Source organism: Schistocerca piceifrons, chromosome 2, assembly GCF_021461385.2.
Source record: "Schistocerca piceifrons isolate TAMUIC-IGC-003096 chromosome 2, iqSchPice1.1, whole genome shotgun sequence".
NCBI lineage: Eukaryota > Metazoa > Arthropoda > Insecta > Orthoptera > Acrididae > Schistocerca > Schistocerca piceifrons.
Genome location: NC_060139.1, coordinates 140,649,504 through 140,664,019, shown reverse-complemented (window position 1 = coordinate 140,664,019; position 14,516 = coordinate 140,649,504).

The window sequence follows — 14,516 nt, the reverse complement described above, 5'->3', positions numbered from 1 at the left end:
AACCTTTTTTTCTAAAATAATGATAGAAGTTGAAGAAATGAATTAATATTTATGCCACGGCTAGGACTTGAACCTGGGTCTCCTTGCTTGCTACACAGGTGTGCTAGCCATTACACCACCCTAGCAGTATACGTAACACAGCTGCATGGACTACCCTAGTCCTATGTCCTTCCTAATACAAACTTTCTTTCACGCCTTCATCTATTTTCCCCTTCTCAAATCGTCACTCAAGTTTAAAATAATTTTTAATTATGTAAAGTTTGTTGTCAGTCGCTAAGTGCTCTCATTCTCAAATAGTGGATTCATAAATCCTTGTATTTTCACGCGTTGGCGTCTTTTCTTATGACGCCATGTCTCCTGATATATGTGTGCTACTCTGTTTTTCTTAGGGTGTCCTACTCTTTTTTTTCTTGGGCTGGCCACCGTCACAGGCATACGGAGAACAGCCCATCAAAGTTTCACCACAATCGGATGAATTATTTGGGAACGTACAGAGGACAAACATTCAAAGAAACGTTGATTTGTATTTTTATAGATAAATCTTGTCAGTTTATGTATTATTCATAAGCATCATAGGACCAGGCTTAACTGTGCGACAGAGGCAGATCTCTCGAAGAATTAGTGTAGAAGAGAGGTGATGAGGTCCCATACTCCGAGGAGCGTAGGTGACGATGCGGGAGACGTGCACTGCCGACTAGGCAAGGTCCTATCGGAGGTAGTTTGCCATTGCCTTCCTCCGACCCTAATGTGGATTAATGATGATGATGAAGACGACACAACAACACCCAGAGGTATATTTAATAAATAACGATAAAACTTCTGAGGTAGTTTCAAAATACTGTAGGCAGTAAAATAATGTACAGTTTTGTTATTATCATCGTCCACATTTTGTTCGTGGACTGTGATCTATGCCTGTTTTTTTTTCTTTTTGTCTTCTGACAGGTTGGATGGGGCCCGGCATGAATTCCTCTCCCGCACCAAACTCTTCATCTTAAATCAGCACTTGCAACCTACGTCCTCAATAATTTTCTGGATGTATTCCGATCTCTGTCTTTCTCTACAGTTTTTTACCCTCTGCAGCGCCCTCTAGTACCATGGAAGTCATTCCCTCATGTCTTAACAGATGTCCTATCATGCTGTCCCTTCTTCTTGTCACTACTTCCCCATATTCCTTTTCTCTCCGATTCTACGAAGAACCTCCTCATTCCTTATCAGTCCACCTAATTTTTAACATTCGTCTGTAGTAATACATCTCCAATGCTTCGATTCTCTTCTGTTCCGCTGTTCCCGAAGTCCATGTTTCACTGCCATTCAGTTCTATGCACCAAACGTACACTCTCAGAAATTTCTTCCTCATATTAAGGTGTCGTTAGGTACTAGTAGAATTTTCTTGGCCAGGAATGCCCTTTCTCCCAGTACTAGTATGCTTTTGAAGTCCTCCTTGCTCCGTCCGTCATTGGTTGTTTTCCTGTCTAGGTAGCAGAATTCCTTAACTTCATCTACTTCCTGACTATCAGTCCTGATGTTAAGTTTGCCGTTGTTCTCATTTATGCTACCTCTAATTACTTTCGTCTTTCTTCGATTTACTCTCAATCCATATTCTGCGCTCATTAGACTGTCTGTTCTATTCAGCATTCCATGTAACTCTTCTTCACTTCCACTCAGTGTAGCAATGTCATCAGCAAATCTTACCATGGATATACTTTCACCTTGAATTTTACATTCATTCTTGAACCTTCTCTTTATTTCTGTCATTACTTTTTCGATGTACACATTGAACAGTAGGGGCGATAGACAACATCTCTGCCTTATCCCAATTTTTATATGAACACTTCCTTCTTGGTCGTCTGTTCTTATTATTCCTTTTTGGCTCTTGTATGTATTGTGAACTACTCGACCCTCCCTATAGCTTTCCCCTATTTTTCACAGAATTTCGAACACCTTGCATCATTTTACATTGTCGAATGTTTTTTTAGGTCGACAGATCCTATGAACGTGTCTTGATTTTTCTTTTTTCTTGCTTCCATTATCAACCACAACGTCAGAATTGCCTCCTTGGTGCCTTTACCTTTCCGAAAGCCAAACAAATCGTCATGAAACGCATCCCCAAATTTTTCCACTCTTCTGTACATTTTTCTTGTCAGCAACTTTGATGCATGGTCTGATAAGCTGATTGTGCGATAATTCTCAGATTTGTCAGCTGTTGCAGTCTTCGGAATTGTGTGAATGATATTTTTCCGGAAGTCAGACGGTACATCACCAGCTTCATACGTTCTACAGACCAACGTCAATAGTCCTTTTGTTGCCGCTTCCCCCAGTGTTTGCATAAATTCTGATGGAATATTATCTATCTCTTCTGCCTTATTTGGTCTTAAGTCCTCCAAAGTTCTCTTAAATTGCGAATCTAATATTGGATTCTCTAACTATTCTAAATCGACTCCTGTTTCTTCTCCTATCACATCAGACAAATCTTCCCCGTCACAGAGGCCTTCAGTGTAGTCTTTCCACCTATCTGCTCTCTCTTCTGCATTTGACTGTGGAATTCCCGTTGCACTCTTATTGCTACGACCTTTGCTTTTAATTTCAGCGAAGGCTGCTTCGACTTTCCTATGTGCTGCGTCACTCTTTCTGACAACTATTTACTTTGTGATTTCTTCAGGTTTTTCTTGTACCAATTTCGTCTTAGCTTCCATACACTTCCTATTTATTTCATTCCACAGCGACTTGCATTTCTATATTTTTGACGTTTCCTTAATATTTTTGTACTTCCTCCTTTCGTCGATCAACTGACGTATTTCTTCTGTTATTCATGGTTTCTTCACTGTTAACCTCTTTGTACCTATGGTTTTCTTTACAGCTTCTGTGATTGCCCTTCTTACAGATGTCAATTCCTCTTCAACTGTGCTACCTACTGAGCATTCTTTATTGCTGTATCTATTGCCTTATAGAACATCAAGCTGATCTCGTCATTGCTTAGCACTCCCGTATCCTACTTCTTAAGGTATTGATTCTTCCTGACTAATCTCTTAATTGCCGACTACTGTGCACCTGTCTGATTGGAAAGTGTACATGTGAAGAAGGTAAACACAAAACTGAACGACACAATGCTCTGCATTACATGTTCCATCTAATCTACATACCACTGGTTACCTTTACTGAGTCACATCCCTCCACCTCACTTAAGGCGGAAACATGCTCTACTGAGGGGCGCCAAGAAAATCTCTGCAATACCCTCTCTATCACTGCACCAGGAATTCTGTCATCGGCCACAACAACGATTACGATCAAGAAGACCAGCAACTGTTACAGCAGGACAACTCATCGCGGATGGTTTTGATCTAAATGAAAACTGGAAGCATGAATGGTTAACAAAAACATTGGAAACAAGAGCCCATCACCTTGATCCCACAAAGAAGCCAAAAGGTTTTGACCTACCGGGGAACCTCTGGTGTCGCCTAAACAGATTAAGGACTGGACATGGTTGTTGTAGCTACTTCAGGTACGAATGGGGCTGGATCAGTTCACCAATGTGTGAATGTAATCAAGGAGAGCAGACAATTGAACGTCTAGTCCAACGCCGTCCACTTCATTCATACCCTGAAATTCCCGACGACTTGTTCACTGTTACACTCAGCTTAATTAATTGGTTGAGAAACACGGACTTTAATCTTGTCTTATATCAAATGTATATTGTATAAAATTACTTGTCTTGTATCAACTGAATATTGTATAAAAACACCATACGATTAAATAAATAAATAAATTCTCTTAACTTTCAGCCTGCTCTTCATTACTGCCACATTTAGATCTGAGTCTATATCTGCTCTTGGCTACGCCTTACAATCAAGTAATCGAATTTGAAATCTCTGTTTAACAGTGATGTAACCTAACTGAAATCTTCGCATTTCACCTTGCAACTTCCAGATATATCTCCTCTTCTTGTGATTCTTGAACAGAGTATTCGCTATTACAAGCTGAAATTTGTTACAGAACTCAATTCGCCTTTTCTCTCTCTCATTCCTTGTCCCAAGCCCACGTACTCCTGTAAAGTTTTATTGTACTCCTTACCCCGCAACTGCATTCTAGTCCTCTGTGGCTATTAGATTTTCATCTTCCTTTACGTTTGGTATTACTGTTTCAGTATTCTCATATACTTTATCTCTACATCTTCAGCTTGCAAAATCGGGTGTATACCTGAACTAACGTTGTCCCTTTGCGTACTGAGCTCCCCATTCAACATCCTAATTTACTTTCTCTATCTCTTCATATTTGGCTTGCGTCATCGCCATGATTACTAGAACTATCGTTGTCGGTGTCGGTTTGCTGTCGATTCTGATAAGAACAAGCCTGTCTGTTCACAGAAGCACACTCTCTGCCCTACCTTCCAATTCATAACGAATCCTACACCATTTTCTGCTGCTGTTGATATTACCCTATACTCATCTGATCAGAAACTTTCGTCTTCTTTCCGTTTCACATCGCTGACCCCTACTATATCTAGATTGTGCTTCAGCGTTTCTCTTTTCAGATTTTCTAGCTTCCCTACCATGTTCAAGTTTCTAACATTCCATGCCCCGAGTTGTAGAACGTTATCCTTTCGTTGGTTATTAAGTCTTTTTCTCATGGTCACCTCCGCTTTGGCAGTCTGCTCCCGGAAATCGGAATGGGGGCTACTCCTGAATCGTTTCCCAATGGAGAGATTATCATGGCACTCTTTCAATTACAGCCACACGTCCTGTGAATACACGTTACGTGTCTTTTAGGCAGAGGTTTCCATTGCCATCTGCATCCTCATGTCGTTGATCATTGCTGATTCTTCCGGCTTCAGAGGCAGTTTCATTCCAAGAGCAAGAGAGTGCCCTGAACCTCTGTTTGCTCCTACACCCCCTTTGACAAGGCAGTCGGCAGAAAGTGACTCCTTATGCCGCAAGTCTTCGGCGGTTACTGCTCATTATTAACCAAAATTTAAGCGGTGTTGAGTTTCGAGTGCGGGAGCGAGGGCGTTTTGATTACTAATAAGAGACGCTACCACGAGACTTCGGGTGCAATACCTGTACGATATATGTCTCAAAATATCTGTTGGCGTTATCCACGGTACACAGAGAGAGAATTAGAGCAAGACAGGCGTTGCGCTCGAATGGAGAATAGAGGCGAGTGGCACTTCAGCGGCGTATCCTCCTATGATCGATCACATTCTGTCTGCTTACCAAATAATCATGTAGGTAAGTTGTAAGGAAAGACGCAGATAATAACACTTCGTTCAAGAGTTGTTATAATCTAAGGATTTTCGATGAGGAGAAAAGAGTTATTGCTCATTTTGGGATGCCGAAGTAAAGAAAAATTTCCAAATAGTTCGGATGTATACGTCTGAGGCGAAAATATTTACTCCCTTCGTTTAATGCGTCGATTAAGAGAAGCGACTCTCATCAAGTCGCGTCCGGACGCACTGGCGTCGACGTGGACGCCACAAACGGAAACGAGACTATTCGTTGAACATTGCAGAATACCAGTCTGTGTCCAAATTGTCTGGCTCTACACCGACCTAGTCTGTGTTGCCTGTGATGTGACATCAGTGGTATACGACACATGGTAACTGGAGATCTCACCCCAGATTAGAGTAATCTGTTCATGGTGAGACTATGCCTATAAATACTGCCCGGATCTCAGCTGTCCATCCGTCTATTCGTCGGAGCCATTCTGTTCGACTCTGATTTTCTCGTGGTGTATTCCTCCTGGGAGGATCGCTGTCTAGTCTTCTTTGCTGTCGTGAGTCCATCTTAAGGCAACGTCGTCTGCACCACTGCACTACACTAAACTCTCTGTGCGATCTGTCGGTATAACGCTCCCATGTTCCTCAGACAATGATCCACTATTTCTCAAAGTCCGAAAGACGGTGATCAGCTGTAAGTGAACGACTTCTGGGCAGGCTGTGTTGCGATCTCTGCCTGAGAAGTTGAGAACTTAAGATACACCCAATAGCTATCACGTACTCACACTGTTCATCTAGCTGGTGTTCACAAGTAAAGCGAAGCTACTCACAGAGGTCCACTGTGGGCTGTAATTATCCTATGGTGGCGAAACTTGGTAGAGATGCTAATGTGTTAACGGAGAACCAAGGTACGCTGGAAAACACATTAGTTCCAATTTTGGCCTGTAGGTGCAAATCTGGCGCAGTACGCCACTTATATGACGATATCACATACCGGCTGTCATTTGACGGGCCGTAGCGTGAGTGGACAGTATGGTTGTGGAGGAAAGAGACCGTGCGCTTTCATTGAAACTGTTTACTGAAACTGTTTTATGTGAACGGCAGCAATTACAGTGCTGCATTGAGAGAGTATCACCGACTAAAAGGTCTGAGATGAAGATCGATGTCATTAAATGGTTTAAAGAAGATGATAATGAAATTCGATAGTAAAGATGAACTTGGTGTGGCACCTGGAAGAGGCAACCGTCCTAGCCCAGTGGCAGTTCTTGATGAGGTTGCTGTAACTGACCGTGCAGCTCGTGCCCTGGGTAGTGTTAGTGCTCCTACAGTGTCACGAGAATTGTCCGTCCCATGATCAACAGTACGGAAAGTTTAGCGGTCTGTTTTACCCTGGTACCAGTACAACATCCAGATGGTGCAGCAACTGCAACCTCATGATCCGCGTCAACATTCTGAATTTGAACTTCGGTTCTGGCACAGATTGAAGTTGATGACATGTGGACCGACAATATTCTACGGAGAATCGAGGCACATTTTTACACTACACAGTGCAGAAAACACACAGAACTGCCGAAATTGGGGTACCGTTAAACCCTGTGCACGAACAGACATTGCGCTCATCATATGTGACTGTGTGGTGTGGACTCACAATCACCTCTATTTTCAATCCGTTCCTCTTCGAAGAGATTACACCCAGAGGCGAACAGTGACGTGTCCACGTTATGGAGACGTCCTCGTACTTCGTGTGATTCCTGGTATGGAAGAGTACATTTATGTGAAAACTCCGTTTTCATGCAAGATGGGGCACCACTTCCTCTCGTTCGCCCTATGAAAAATGTGCATAATGCAACCAACCTTCCTCGAGCGCGTTGTATCCTGAGGTTTTTACAGATTCATGGCTTGCAAGATCACCAGATCTGGATCCATGTGAATTTCGGCTGTGGGGATAGATAAAAAGAGCTCATTTACCAGGAACGCATTCGGCGTCTACCTGATCTGATTTTCAGTATGCAGGAATGTGTTACTCAGATTCCGACGGAACTGCTGCGAGGAACTGTTGATCATGACGTTTTACTTTAATTACAACCACTCGCTATAACAACGTCTTTCTGCTGTACTAAAAATACTGAAACTAAAGTCGCATACTCATGAAATTTTTATTAACTTATCACAGCCATGGATAAACTGGAATAACAGTTTGGTAGTGGTCGGTCAAGGCGTTGTTGGGTATAACAGTGTCCAGTGTCAGTAAACAATCAGTATGACTTTTTTTGGCAAAACTGGAACTTATAACAAATCAGCACACACCCTGTCATCCATATGTTTCTGGGCGGCCTATAGGGGCCGGAATCTGACAAAATTGATGACGACTCAAGAACGCACAGAAACTGGCCAAATGGGCCAATGGCGTTAACAGGAAGTCGTCGAGTGTGAACACGAGGACAAGAAGAATTGGAAGTTAGGCGATGAACACGGGACAGTAGAATTGCGAGTCGAAAGTAATAAACGGAGATCAAAAACCAGAGGCGCAACGAATCCCGAGACCAAAACCACGCTGCGTAGTGGGAACGGTGTAAGAGCGTAGCGAAGTCGTAACTGAAGACAGAGATGCTGCGCTGCTGGCTTTATAGTGCAGCCAAGAGTATTAACTAGCCAACAAGATGGGTGTGGCTCCAGCACTACAGCGTTGAGACTAGCGCTGGCAGATGTACTAGTGCCTTTTAATGGTCATCACCGAATTCTATCCCCTTCCCGCTTTCAAAATCGTCGGCTCGGGATACCGGACAGACCTCGTAGATGTCCCAACAATGTAATAAATCATGGTTGGTTGACTGATTTGGGGGAGAGGACCAAACAGCGAAATCATCGGTCATATGGGGTTAGGGAAGGATGGGGAAGGAAATCGTCTGTGCCCTTTCAAAGGAACCATCCCGGCTTTTGTGTGAAGCGATTTAGGGAAATCGCGGCAAACCTAAATCAGGATGGCTGGACGCGGGTTTGAACCGTCGTCCTCCTGAATGTGAGTGGCGTGAAGAAATCATGATGGCTTTGTCTGGATGCTGTATTTTACAGGGTATAAAACAATACAGACTATAAGACGCACCTAAATTTTTAACCAGTCTTTTTAAATAACAATTTCACCATTTTTATTATTAGATGGCAAAACCATACTAGAAACAATTCTTATTTTGTAAAACCGAACTGACCTTTAAGATTCTTAAAAATTGTCATCTGAACTTTCTTCTTCTTCTTCTTCCTTTTCGTAGTTAACATTGCCTCTTCATATACATAATAGTGTTCAGTAACATCGTCAGCGTTACTTATTCCCCATTTCTTGAAAGATTTAACAATAATGTCTTCTCTCACTCTAGACAACGACTGTTTTATTTACTGACACACCTGTTTGATTCTAGGTCGTTTTAAAGCTCCCTTCTGCGCGAATTCATGTTGGGTTTCATCGGTCATCCGTTTGTTCCATTCATTTCTCACATGCACTTTAAATGCTTTATTTATCGTGACATGAAGAGGTTGCAATTGTGACGTAAGTCCTCCTGGAATAACAGTAAGCTCTGTATTTTCCGGTCTCGATTTCCCCTTCATAGTATTTTTCAAATGACTGCTAAACTGGCCTGGCTCAAGAAGAGAACTCTTCTTCAATAAAGCACTTTTCCTTCTCTCCCATACCTTTTTAATCAACAATTTCATACCAGCCGCGTCCATCCAGCGTTTGTCACGTACGTGAACAACAACAGCTTCAGGTACGTGAACAACAACAAATGGTTGAAATGGCTCTGAGCACTATGCGACATAACTTATGAGGTCATCAGTCGCCTAGAACGTAGAACTAATTAAACCTAACTAACCTAAGGACATCACACACATCCACGTCCGAGGCAGGATTCGAACCTGCGACCGTAGCGGTCGCTCGGTTCCAGACTGTAGCACCTAGAACCGCACGGGCACTCCGTCCGGCATGAACAACAACACCTGGCTGAATTTCATAAGGTTCGAGCATTGTATTTGCTCTTGAAAATAATCACTGAATTAAGTTTAGTACCGTCAGCACAACATGAAATGGCAACACTGTGTCAGAGGAGTATCGTCCGTATTCGCTATTTGGCTTCGTTTTCTTTCGAAGTTACACAATTAAGCGATGGAAAGGTAATATTTCCTCTTCATACTCTGATGGCATTTTCGAAGATATTTTGGTTTTAATACGCGTACTAAGTCAATGACGCTTCAAAAACCTTTAGCCTCAATCAGCTCCACCCTTCAACTTTGTTAACTTCCGCTGTATCGCTGGAGCACCAGCACGTATTTAAGTCATTTCTGTATTAAATTGAGTGCCATTTTGACAGTGTCCTTGTCTCCACTTCAGTAGGTCATCTTCTAGTTATGGCCAATTTGCATTCAGTCCTCCATTTGCGCATTTAGTCTTCCTCATTTTTTTCAATTCTTCTTTAATAGCCCGCCAATCAAGAATGTTCATTTCTGTTGGTGGAGGGCCGAAATGCCACACAGTTGCTCGGTTTCCATGTTCTTCTGCATATGCTGTTACTTTCCGATCATAGCCCACACTTTGTACCATTTATTTTTTTCCGTTACGAAATTGCACTGAAGAGCCAAAGAAACTGCTACACCTGCCTAATATCGTGTAGGGCCCCCGCAAGCACGCAGAAGTGCCGCACCACGACGTGGCATGGACTCGACTACTCTCTGAAGTAGTTCTGGAGGGAACACCACGACTCCTGCAGGGCTGCCTATGAATCCGTAAGAGTACGAGTGGGTGGAGATCTGTTCTGAACAGCACATTGCAAGGCATTACAGGTTTGCTCAATAAAGTTCATGGGTGACGAGTTTGGTGGGCAGCGAAAGTGTTTCAATTTGGAAGAGTGCTCCTTGAGCCACTCTGTAGCAAATCTGGACGTGTGAGCTGTCGCACTGTCCTGCTGGAACTGCCCAAGTCCGTCGGAATGCACGATGGACATTAATCCATATAGGTGATCGGACAGGATGCTTATGTATGTGCCAACTGGCCCAGGCGAGGCGTAAGTCTTTCTGCCGTCCAGTCATCAAGGGTACACGAGTGTTCCTTCGACTCCAAAAGCCCATGTCAATAATGTTTCGTTGCATGGTTCGCAGGTTGATACTTTTTGATGGTCTAGCATTGAAATCTGCATCAGTTTGCGGAAGGGCTGCACCTCTGTCACGTTGTACGATTCTCTTCAGTCGTCGTTGATCCAGTTGTTGCAGGATCTTGTTTCGGCCGCAGCGATGTTGGGCACTTGATGTATTAACAGATACTTGACATTCACGATACATCCGTGAAGCGGTCGTACTGCAAAATCCGCACTTCATCGCTACCTCGGAGATGCTCTGTTCCTTTCCTCGTGCGCCGACTATGACACCAAGTTCAAAATCTCTCAAATCTCGATAACCTGACAGTGTAGCATCAGTAACCGATCTAACAACTGCGCCACATACTTGTTGCCTTATATAATCGTTGCCGACCGCAGCACCGTATTCTGCCTGTTCACATACCTCTGTATTTGAATAAGCATTTCTATGCCAGTTTCTTTGGCGCTTCAGTGTATTTGACATCCCTTTTCGATAGCACACATTATTTCTTGAGAATAAACAGCTAGTTGTGTTTCACAAGTACGATATTTTCAAGCCTGTGCTGACTATTTATCATTAAATCGTTTTCTTCAGCGTATTAACTAATTTTCGAACGTAGTATATGTTCCAGAACCCTACTGGAAATAAAATAGGTCAGTATATCGGCGGATTACTCCTATTGGCTTTATGGGTATTGATGCGACTTGTGTTATCTTTTCAGTCTTTACGTACGGATCTTTCGACGAGCGAGTGGTTGTATATGATTGCTATTGTATCGGTACACTCTGAAAGGAACCTGACGTAAATTATCCGGACCAGAGACGTTACCTTTAAGTGACTGAAGTTGGGCCGGCCACTGTGGCCAAGCGGTTCTTGGCGCTTCAGTCTGGATCCGCGCGACCGCTACGGTCGCAGTTTCGAATGCTGCCTCGGACGTGGATGTGTGTGATCTCCTTAGGTTAGTTAGGTTTAAGTAGTTCTAAGTCTAGGGGACTGATGACCTCATATGTTAAGTCCCATTGTGCTTAGAGCCATTTTTTACTGAAGTTGAATAGGTGGACTGAGGATATCTATTTCTAAGTTACTCATGTTGGCAGTGGTCCTTGATTCGAATTCGTCTTCATTGGTGAAGGAATTTCGGGAAACCAAATTTAGTAAATGTGCTTTAGTGGCGCTACCATCAATAAGGTCACCATTGTTATCGCGCGTTGAGTGTGTCCTTCCGCTGGTGTACTTTACATACATTCAGAATCTCTTTCGATTTTTGGCCAGATTTCGTGACGGAGTTTCGTGGTGGAAACTACTAGAGGCATCTACACTGAATTTCGCGCCAAATTTCGAGCTTCTGTAAAATTTTAGGTATCATGGGGAATTTACGTTCGCTTATATTTGGTATGCTATTTTAATTTCTTCTGCAACAGTCTTCTGACCCGTTTTGTGTAATATGGGGCACATCATCTCTTATCAATTTATTTGTTATGTATGTCTCAGTTGCCGTCTATAGGTTTTATAACGGCCTCAGTTCAGGTAGTAAGAGAGTGTAAAACTTTCCTCAAGTGCGACATACCGAAGTGAAGCCATTTATTGATTATTAAATTAGAAAGAGCTCCTATATTACAGGATGTTGATTGCTACGTTTCACCCACCGTTCTGTGTAGTTTCAGGTATTTAAACAGAATTAAGGTCTGTTGAATTAGCGAGTCAGCCGAGGTGCGAAAAGGTACCTGAGTGTTCGTCAGATCAGGAATGTATCTTCGTTCCCATGTCACTAATTCACTTTCTGCCTCTCAAACGCAAGCGCGCGCTTGAACAAAGGCATGCACGCACACCCACACAGACACATACGTACACACACAGACAAACACACACACACACACACACACACACACACACACACACACACACGTCATTGTTTGTGCCTCCCGCTCATGCCCATGTTTTCATTTTTGCACGATTTTTGCTAGCATTCCAGACATTGAATTATAGACCATGAATTACGCAATTAACACTGATCAGTTGCAGACCACTCGTCTTCGAACGCCCAGTTTCTAAATCAAGATAAGAGACAACCAGATTACGAGCCACAACTGAAGTAATTTCCTAACGAACAGAAACGTAACAGGCCGTAAATGGCGGCGCCAAGGATCGCCATAAATTTCGTATTTTCTCGTTACGGGAGGCACGAATTATGAGGCGCTGCCGCCGCCGGCTGACGGGCGGTCCCGGGCAGGGGCTTGTTTTAATTATAAGCAGCGCAATTACTCCCCGCCTTATTCCGGACTGGGCGCGCGTCTCCGTCTGCGGGGAGCGGCCCACCGCCGCGGCAGCAGTAAATCCCGGCCGCGGCCCACGGGCCATCTGATAGCCTCTCCACAAACAACACACACGCCGCACTGACTGACTGAGTGGGAGCGCCGCCCACCAGACTCTGTCCCCAGGCAATGCTTTTGCTAGCGACGCTGGTCTCCTACGCCCGTTGGCCACGGTGCAACGCGCTAATACAAACCACCTAGAGACGCGGCAGACGCCCCCTCTCATATTTCTATCTTACTCTAATTCGATTTTCCTCTCTAATTGCATGCGGTCAAAAGTTGCTATTCCTTCACATGCGGACTTCCCACACAGCGTCTCTCGTCACCCGGGTGGTCCGGTGACAGGCGGGCACTGCTGATCTTGAAAGGGTTAAGCCGACAGGTGTGAGGGAGTCGAGTGGATGCTTTCCAGACGCCGACATTGTCAGTAGAGCGGCAGAGACACGCCCACAGGGGCCTAAAGGGGCAGCTGGGCTAGAGATTCCATTACTTCGCAGAAACTTAGCGAAAACACTTTCTGGCGGGCTACCAGCGAGGCGTGGGTATGACTTGTGTCCCCAGGCAGTCTTGGCGGGCAGATTCCCGCGTTTTCTGCCAAATCGTAACTGTGATTGCCTTGCTCAGGACATAGCTCCGTGACGTAGCAAAATAGGCGCAGAAATTGGCGCCAAGAATCTCCATTGGTGGAATGGCAGTGCTTCGGCAATAGAGTGGAATTTTCCGCCGGTTTTCGAGTTGCTGATTGGAACGTTCGACCACGGCCACTGTCGTGGGGGCGGGAATGTTCTGAGTTCAGTTTGTACGGGTGCTCTTCTATTAGTCGGCTCTCGCTTTTCGGTCGGAGTGGGTTACAAGACTGAGCTCTCGCTGCTCTGGACAGACTGCCTTCCGTTGGCTGTCTAATATACTTTTATTTGATTGTAACTGTTTAACGAAGTTGCTGAAGTTTCGACTTCAACATAACATTCCGAGTACAGTTGGCAATTGAGCGTTCTGCATACAAGAGGCCTATGTTGTCTGTCTTGGGCAGTTTTGGCAAAAGCTGACTGTATCGGAGTTACTGTGTGACTTCGCTTGTTAAAATCAATCACTGTACCGTCAGTGATTGTGTGGCGAGCCTTCTTTGTCTCCCTCAGAGGCGCATTTGTATTGATAGGAAGTCTTTAGTCTGGAACAACCAGACCAGGACAATTTGTTTCGGCCTATACTCGCGACATTATCATCACCACGACGGGACGTCGAAGCAACCAGCCATCGCTTCCGGTATGCCAGATCGTGTCCTTGCAATTAAGTAGACAGCTTGGTAATGTATGTCCGCAGCACCGGCAGGTTAGGGAATTTGCCCTGTGATAATCAGAGCTCAGCAGAGCGCGCCTGTTCGTCTTTTTCTAACTTTGTTCTGTCTTGGGTGTTCATTGTCTGAGTTCTCACTACTATAGCAGCAATTAATGTTGGGTTGGTTGTGTGTTTTCTCTTAAGAGTTGAGTTGCAAGGGATTGGCTCCACATACCACTTCATCATAAATGTCACAATCTAGTTTATGGACAACTTCACCTTCACAGCATTTATTTGAGTATCGAAGTTGATCCATTTTTAAATATTGTAAATGTTTCATGTTTTTGCTTATGATTTTAAGTTTAGTCATAATAAATCAACTTGTTATTTAGGATAGAACTTTCATTCTGTTAATCGGTAGAGCAACACTTTCATTTCTCACTACGTTACTGAAACTTTCCTTTATTTAATTAATGTCCATCAAATTAAATTATTGCAGGTGCCAAACTCTTTTCTACCCCACTCTCAGGGTCGATTACAGTCAGTTCGCGTTTCTTTTTAATCCATGTGCAACAGCAAAAGTCGGAGTTAGAATAGGGGGG